This window comes from Wyeomyia smithii, chromosome 2 (genome assembly GCF_029784165.1).
Source record: "Wyeomyia smithii strain HCP4-BCI-WySm-NY-G18 chromosome 2, ASM2978416v1, whole genome shotgun sequence".
Lineage (NCBI taxonomy): Eukaryota > Metazoa > Arthropoda > Insecta > Diptera > Culicidae > Wyeomyia > Wyeomyia smithii.
In genome coordinates this window covers 111,149,481-111,157,517 of record NC_073695.1, presented here as the reverse complement: position 1 = coordinate 111,157,517, position 8,037 = coordinate 111,149,481, and the positions used below count along the sequence as shown (strand labels likewise).

At 37.7% G+C, this 8,037-nt stretch overlaps 1 long non-coding RNA gene across 1 annotated transcript; it reads right to left on the bottom strand.

Annotated features, from left to right (window-relative positions):
* Positions 1-2,372: 2,372 nt before the first annotated feature.
* On the bottom strand, positions 2,373-7,609 carry LOC129722892 (uncharacterized). Its single transcript, XR_008727675.1, has 2 exons — positions 7,170-7,609; positions 2,373-2,653 (listed from the first exon to the last, which is right to left on the bottom strand). It is a non-coding gene; the product is annotated as an uncharacterized LOC129722892 (long non-coding RNA).
* Positions 7,610-8,037: the final 428 nt, after the last annotated feature.

Genomic DNA, 8,037 nt, shown 5'->3' with positions numbered 1-8,037 from the left:
CAGATGGCTCTAAAATGGGTGAATCTACTGGTGCTAGGGTTACTGGACCAGGAATTAATATATCAATTCCAATGGGACAGTGGCCCACAGTCTTCCAAGCTGAAATAAATGCTATCCTAACATGCACAAATATTTGTTTAGCTAGAAAATATAGATGTGCCAGTATCTGTATTTTCTCTGATAGTCAAGCAGCTCTTAATGCACTTAAAGCCTACACATGCCAGTCGAAGTTAGTTTGGGATTGTATTTTATCCCTACGACAACTGACTGTAACAAACAATGTAAATCTATACTGGGTGCCTGGTCACTGTGGTATAGAAGGAAATGAAAAAGCCGATCTCTTAGCAAGAATTGGTTCTTCAACTGCATTCGTCGGACCGGAGCCATTCTGTGGGGTTTCTACATCCTGCCTGAAATCAGAGCTCAAAGGCTGGGAAGCAATAATGATTGGTGCCAACTGGAGGGCTACATCCAATGCAAGACAATCTAAACTATTCATTACACCTTGGAATAGAATCACCCGCAACCTCCTCAGTACAAATAAAGCTGATCTGAGTACGTTGACTGGCCTACTGACTGGACTCTGTCCGAGTAGGTATCACCTTAAAAAAATAGGTAAACTGACAGAAGACATATGTCGCTTCTGTAATCTTGAAGTTGAAACTTCGGAACATCTACTGTGCCAATGCGGCGCATTATTTCAGCAAAGACAGCGTATTTTTGGAAAAGGTGTCCTTGCGCCTCACGAGGTATGGAATGATGAACTAACAAAGGTAATGAACTTTATCAAAGAGGGCATTCCTTCTTGGGGGGATGTGCAAAGTCCTAGGGCGACCGTCACTGATACCCATAGTGATGGAACAAACTGACAGTGCATATATATTAACGCGAGTTAAACACTTGGGTGTTGTTCGGAGTTTTTAAAAAAGCTACTGACACATTTCACTGCTCAATTAAGACTAACTTTATTAATTCTAACGATTACATTTGTGCCCGCCGTTCGATTCACGTTGGTCAGAATATGAACCGCTGACTCCGCATCGCTCGGTGGTGGCTCCGATCGTTCGATTGTCGTCAACCTGCTCGTCGATGGCATTGTCTGAATTGTCAGTAAATTCCTTTGGTAGCTCGGTTGTTAACTCCTCCCGGCTGAGTGATGAGACTCCAGAGAAATCACATCCGCAATGGTCAATCTTCTAATTGGTTTTGCATCTGAGATCGTTGGAATGTCCTTCAATGGATCGTCATGTTGAATTTTGATTTTTGCTTGATATGAAATTACAAAGGAGAACAATGCTGATGATTATGGTTAGAGGGAAAGTAATTCCTCCGAAAATGGTTAACTTTGGCCAGTGAAAGCTGTTTGTTTGCAATTTGATATTTTCCAGTTCTTTTCTAGTCTCGAGATGTAGTTCATGGAGATGTTCGAGGCTCAAGTTAACAATGAGATGTCCTTGCTCCACAGAGATACCTTCTAGTGGTATCTGTAAGGGTGATTCTTCGAGATTATGAATATTGCTGCTAAAAGTGTTGTTGTCAATCGAAACATTACAGTTTTCGAACGAGATGAAGAATGGACCGAATAGGTTCCTTTTAAAAATTCCACAGTTGCTTGTAAGTGAAAAATTTCTATCATAGTTGATGATCAGATTTTTGTCGTTAACGGTGATGATTTCTTCTTGTATGAGGTTGGGGGTAAAATTACAACTGGCTGGTTTTCCATTTAAGAGTTCCGAAATACATGTTGAGTTTTCGGGTATTAGGTCTTCTATGTTGAATATCGTTGGATTTAAAGAAGGTACGGCATAGATCTCTTTGTTGTGTTTCAAATAATTTTGTCTCTCAAGATAAATTTGTCTTTGTTTATGACGAATCGGATAAATGTGAATTTTCCTGAATATTCTTGTGTCTAGTTTAGGAATTTTGATAAGCAGAGCTACCTCCTTGCTGTTGGTTGCCACTGATGATTCTGCATATGATAGTGCTTCGCTGATAGAGTTGGTTGTCACGTTCTCGTCGTGTAGTCTTCTGACTAATACTTGTATTTCTCCTGTACTTAGAATTTTGCTGTTTAAGATTCCTATCTTTGCTAAACTTATACTGTCTACAATTTGCTCTAATTTTTCATGTAAATACTTTAGGTTCAAAAATATATTAATGGAATGATTTTCTATGGATTTTGTATTGAACAATGATATGGCTTGAGTAGTTTTACGTCCGAATTCCTTCATCTGTAGGTTTAATTCCCGGTTAATTTTTACCTGAGCATTATTATTCTGAATTAGATTATTGAGAGAGGTGTTAATTATTTTTAAATCGTTAGCATCTGGACTACCTGCTATAAATTTCCATGCTGATCCTAGGCTATCCCAGCGTTTTGATCTTTTAATTGAAATAAGGTTGTTCAGTATTTGATCGATTTGTTTAAATTCTTCTATAATTAATATGGAAAACTGATTGGTCGCTATTTCGTCAAACATGTCTCTAAGGTTTCGTACATGGTATTGATATGAACTTATGTTAAAATGATGGATATAAAAATATGACTCAATTCTTACTCTGGTCGAATGCTAGGATTGGCTGGTTAGTTAGGTTCCGGAGTGATATAGTTTGTTCTGATGACCATCCTGAATGTAGGATTAAAAGTCCTAGTCTGTAATTGAAGTGCATTGAGTTAGATCTCTCGAATTTTAATGTCGTTTTTATGAATTTTTCTTCCATCATCGGTGGTTATTGTACTGTTATTAACTTTTGCTATTTTAACTTTTTTATATCTTGCTTTGTGTTTCAGCCTTTGTCGGGTTTTTTCAAATGCTTCGCTATTTTCTTTAGGATTTCTTATTTTCTTTGATTTATTATGATGGTCAAGATCTTGTTTTTGCTTCCTTTTTAAATTTTCAAATACTTTTTCGATGATTTCGGGTGTTTGGGGAGATGGAAGGATAATTTCGTAAGGAGTAAATTTTGTTGCGGTATGTATGGATGAATTGTATTTATGAAGGACCATGTGCATGAGTTCAATAAGAGGTTTAGTGGGATTCTCAGTTTTGGTTATTCGGTATAATTCTAAGATAGTTGAATGGAGCCGTTCAACCGTTCCGTTCATCTCACTTCTTCCTGTTGCCCTAATGTAGGGGATGATTCCAGTACCATTGTAATAATTAACCAGGTCTCCGGTCATAAATGATTTTTCACCATCCATGACTAAAATATCTGGTGGTTTGTATTTGGACAGGAGTTCCTTGAGGGCTGGGACAATATCAATTGCTGCTCGGGATTGGACATGCATCACTTGAGCGAATTTAGAAAATTTATCTATGTAGGTGAGAAAATGATTGCTCTCGAGGAATAATATGTCTACATGAGCGATTTGGAAAGGAGCATTCGGTATCGGGGTTTTCTGAAGAGGATATTTAATGGGATTCCTGTCGTATTTGTTTTCGTTACAGATACGACAGTTCACAATGAAATCTCTGAGTTTTTGATGCAGCTTTGAAAAGTAGAATTTCCGCATGATTTGAAGCTTATTTTCTTGAACACATCTATGGGCTCTCATGTGTTCGTTCCTTACGACGTTCCATTGCTCGTTTTCGTCTTGAACGTCTTCGAGTTGCTTCTGAGTAAATCGGATTTTTAACAGTCTTTGTTGGCCAAAATATTTTCTATATGTTTCTTGAATTTTTCCCATGGTGTCTTCGTCTGTTAATAATCCATTTACCAAACCTATGTTAAAGTGAGTTTTTAGGATCTGCAAAATAGAATTTTCATTAATATCGGCAATCGTTATAGTAATTCTTGTATATGATTCAAAAGGGTGTTCAACTATTACTGAGTTCGGACCGTTTTTAATGATAACTTGATGACGGAAAGCGTTAATTGGTACCTTTGTTGATATGATGTAGAAATCGTCGCTAGTATCGGCAGAATGTTGGGTTCCTGTCATGGAACATACCATTCTACTTAGAGCATCCGCAACAACGTTTGTTTTTCCTGGTTTATACATTATCTCATAATCGTGCTCTTCTAAGTACGATTTCCATCTTTCAATTTGGCATTCGTATTCTTTGGCGAGAGTGCGAATGTGAGGGGTTGATGATCTGTGAGAATTTTAAACTTGGTTCCATATAAATAATTCCGAAATATTTGTAAAGCCCAATAAATCGCTCGCTCTCGACCCATTTCTCCTTGAGACAGTACCGCTCCAAAAGCAAAGTCTGAAGCGTCTGTAGTTAATAAAAATGGTTTTTCATAGTCAGAGTATATCAACACATCAGAGGAAGAAAGTATGTTTTTCATTTTATTAAAACATTGTTTTTCAGTATCACAAAGGTAAATTGTTTTGCTCGACATCGGATTTCTCTCCACTCGTAGAAGATTTGTCAAAGGTTTTGCGATTTTTGCAAAGTCCTTTACAAATCGACGGTAATAGCTCATCATTCCGAGGAATGATTTCAAGTCTTTTATTGTTTTGGGTTTTGGGAATTTTTGAATCACTTCAACTTTTTTGTGATTCGGTTTGATACCTTTTGAGCTTATGATGTATCCTAAGAATTCTACATCAGAATGTAAAAACTCGGATTTGTCCAATTGAATCTTGGAATTCGCTCTATTCAACGTGTTCAAAATAATATTCAAATTCACCAAATGTTCTTCGAGAGTCTTTCCAAAGACTATGACGTCGTCAATGTACACATAACATATTTTTCCAATATGTTCTCTTAAAACGTCGTCTATTGCTCTTTGGAAAGTTGCAGGGGCGTTTTTTAAGCCAAATGGCATTCGAGTAAACTCGTACTTGCCATTGTTTATAGAAAATGCTGTTTTTTGTATATCATCGTCTTTCATCTTGATCTGATGGAAGCCGGAAGCTAGATCGAGAGTGGAGAAGTATTTCTGGCCTTTGAGTTGATCAATTACATAGCTGATTTCTGGCATGGGATATCGATCTGAAGTTGTTTTTTCATTGATTTTTCTATAATCAATGACCATTCTGAATTTTTTTTTTCGCCAGAGGCATCTGTTTTTTTCGGGACCACCCAAACTGGGGCTGTCCAGGCTGAACGAGAAGGTCGAATAATACCATCTTCTAAAAGCTTTTTAATTTGTTTGTTGACTTCTTCTGTATAGGCTGCAGGGTATGAATAAACTCTCTGGTGTACTGGAATATCATCAGTTGTGTTGATGGTGCACTCAATTTTTGTCGCATATGTAAGTTTCGAATTTGGCTCATGGAATGCCGTTCTGTTGGCATTCAAAACTTCTTCCAATTTTTTCTTTTCTGAGGAGGTTATATGACAAGTTCTAAACTGCTCTACATTATTAGCTATTTGTTTCTGAGGTATATATTCTTGTAAAGGGATTACTAGTTCTTAAGAATTTCTACATAAGGTAAGAGTCATCTTTTTTATATCGATTGTGGCATTAAGTGCTTTCAAAATACCTGTACCGATAATTCCACGGAAAAAAGGATGAAATTTGTGAAGAAGGAATTGCGTTTTAAGTTTATTTTTGGGTAGAAGAAATTTATGTCGATTGCTGATGTGGCATCGAAATTTCCATTAGCACTTGATATTTGGTTTGCTGAGAAATTATATGGTCTTGAAATGTTATAACTCCAGGCTAGTTTAGGATCAATCAAATTGATATTCGCTCCGGTATCGATGAGGAAGGGAAAGTTTCCAATTGTTGTTTTTAGGTTGATGAATGGTAGAACCGGTTTCACCAACTCGGGTTCCATCCTAAAAAATTGGTTTTTTGAGTTGCATCAGTTTGATCTATGTTTTCGGGGGGGTGACTATTGCTATCGTATGCATAAAAATCATGATAATCTTCGTACTCTTCAAACTGGTGCTCGGGATATTGTTTAGCATCTGTTTCGTCATTGGCTTCCACTTCGTTAAATGTTGATGTTCCTTCTATGGGGTGAGCTAGTCTTCTAAAATTTTGTATTTTAGATGATGGGGGATGTTGGCGTTTGATAGGAAAGGTAGGTCGGTTTCCATAATCTAAAAACCGAGATCGGACACTTTGATCTACCTCCATTGGTTCGGGTCTCGGGAGAGGCTTCGGTGGATGATTGAAGGAGTTTGGATTGTGTTGGAATCTATTTTGAAGTTGCAAAAAATGGATTGAAGTTTGGTTGGAAACGGGGTTGAGGTTGTACAAATGGATTCGTGTTATTTCTCTGATTTGATATGAAGGGGTTTCGGTACTGTTGGGGTAAACAAGAATTTTGAAAGTTTCTAGGTGGTGGAGGAGGAAAGTTTTGGTTACGTGGTGGAATTTTTGGCGGATGTCGAGGCAAGTCTAGCTCTCTGGGTTTGGGGATTGAATAATTGGAATGTTCATTTCTGAATGGTGCGCTTCTCGCATCCATGTTGTAAAAATCTATACAAAATTGGTATGCTTTTGCCAAGCTTGTTGGTGTAGCCGTTTTCAATAACACATTGAGGGGTTTTTCTAATCCTCTAATGAATGAATCTAATGCTTTTTCTCGAAAATATGTGGTGTGTGAATCGGCATTTTGACTCATTCTCTCGTCTGTTTGAATTTGGACGACAATAGAAGCGAGCAGTTCATTTACTCGGCTGTAATAGCTGCTGAGGCTTTCAGACGGGTGTTTCTTCACTGTCGTCAGTTCAAAGTCCAATGTTTTGATATCTCTTTTATCTCGATAATAAAGTAAGAGAGTTTCTTTTATTTCGAGCCAATCGTAAGTAATATTATTTGCGTTCAAAATATCTGCGGTTTCACCACGAATTTTACGTCTGACTGTTTTTTCTATAATTGCAACCTGATCTGGGGTTGCGTGTTTTTCTCGATAATGTCGAAAAATATCTTCTACGTCTGTGAGCCATGCAAGTAATTCTTGTGCTCTACCGTCAAACGGTTGAAGATCTCTTAGAAGATCCGGTATTTTACCTAGTTCGTAGAACTGTTGGTTTGATAATGAGTTCACCGACGTGGGTATAGGTGGATTCATTATTCTTGCAAAATAAAAAATTAATCTACTTTTCTTCAGATTTTTTTGAATTTAACACTTATTATTTTTTTTTTTCTTTCCTTGAGGCTCAATTAAACACACTTTTTTTATTTCACTATGCCAGCTAGTCTGGACTTTTGTCAGTTGCACTAAAACACTATCACTATTTATTAAAACTATCACTTACATGAATGCCAGCATATCTGGACTTTCTTTTCCTGGGTTGACGGGAATCCCTTTATCGTCGGGGGATCGGCAGGCAGATGCTACGAGTTGCTCCTTTTTCCTAGCGGTACTCGGGACTCTCACATCGATCGGGTGATTACCTCAGTGTCCTGCAGATCGCTTGGTTTCTGGTGTGTGGCTCTTTCCACCGTTGTGATCCGGCTGCTTTAACCGAATATGAAGATTTTCACACTTTAAAACACTTATACTTTTCCCGACTTCTGGGTCCCTATTCGGGCGCCAGTTAAACACTTGGGTGTTGTTCGGAGTTTTTAAAAAAGCTACTGACACATTTCACTGCTCAATTAAGACTAACTTTATTAATTCTAACGATTACATTTGTGCCCGCCGTTCGATTCACGTTGGTCAGAATATGAACCGCTGACTCCGCATCGCTCGGTGGTGGCTCCGATTGTTCGATTGTCGTCAACCTGCTCGTCGATGGCATTGTCTGAATTGTCGGCAAATTCCTTTGGTAGCTCGGTTGTTAACTCGTGGAGTATACCACAATATATCTAACTAATGGTAGCAGTGGTCATAAGCTCCTACAAGGGAAGAAAGCGTTTCCATCACGTGGTTATTATTATTTTATTAATATAATCTACATCAACAGACAACAAATGTCCCAATGATGGCTAAGTATCTTAAACTAATTACAGTCACGATCGCTTCAATACAATACAATGCAATACAAAATATTACAATAACAATTCTCTTATTCGTCGTTAGTAGTAAAAAAACACAAAAAAAAATGATGGCGGATTGCAATACGTGATAAATTAAAATCAAAGACGGCCGCTACTCTGTTGAAGGCTCGCTGTATACCGACT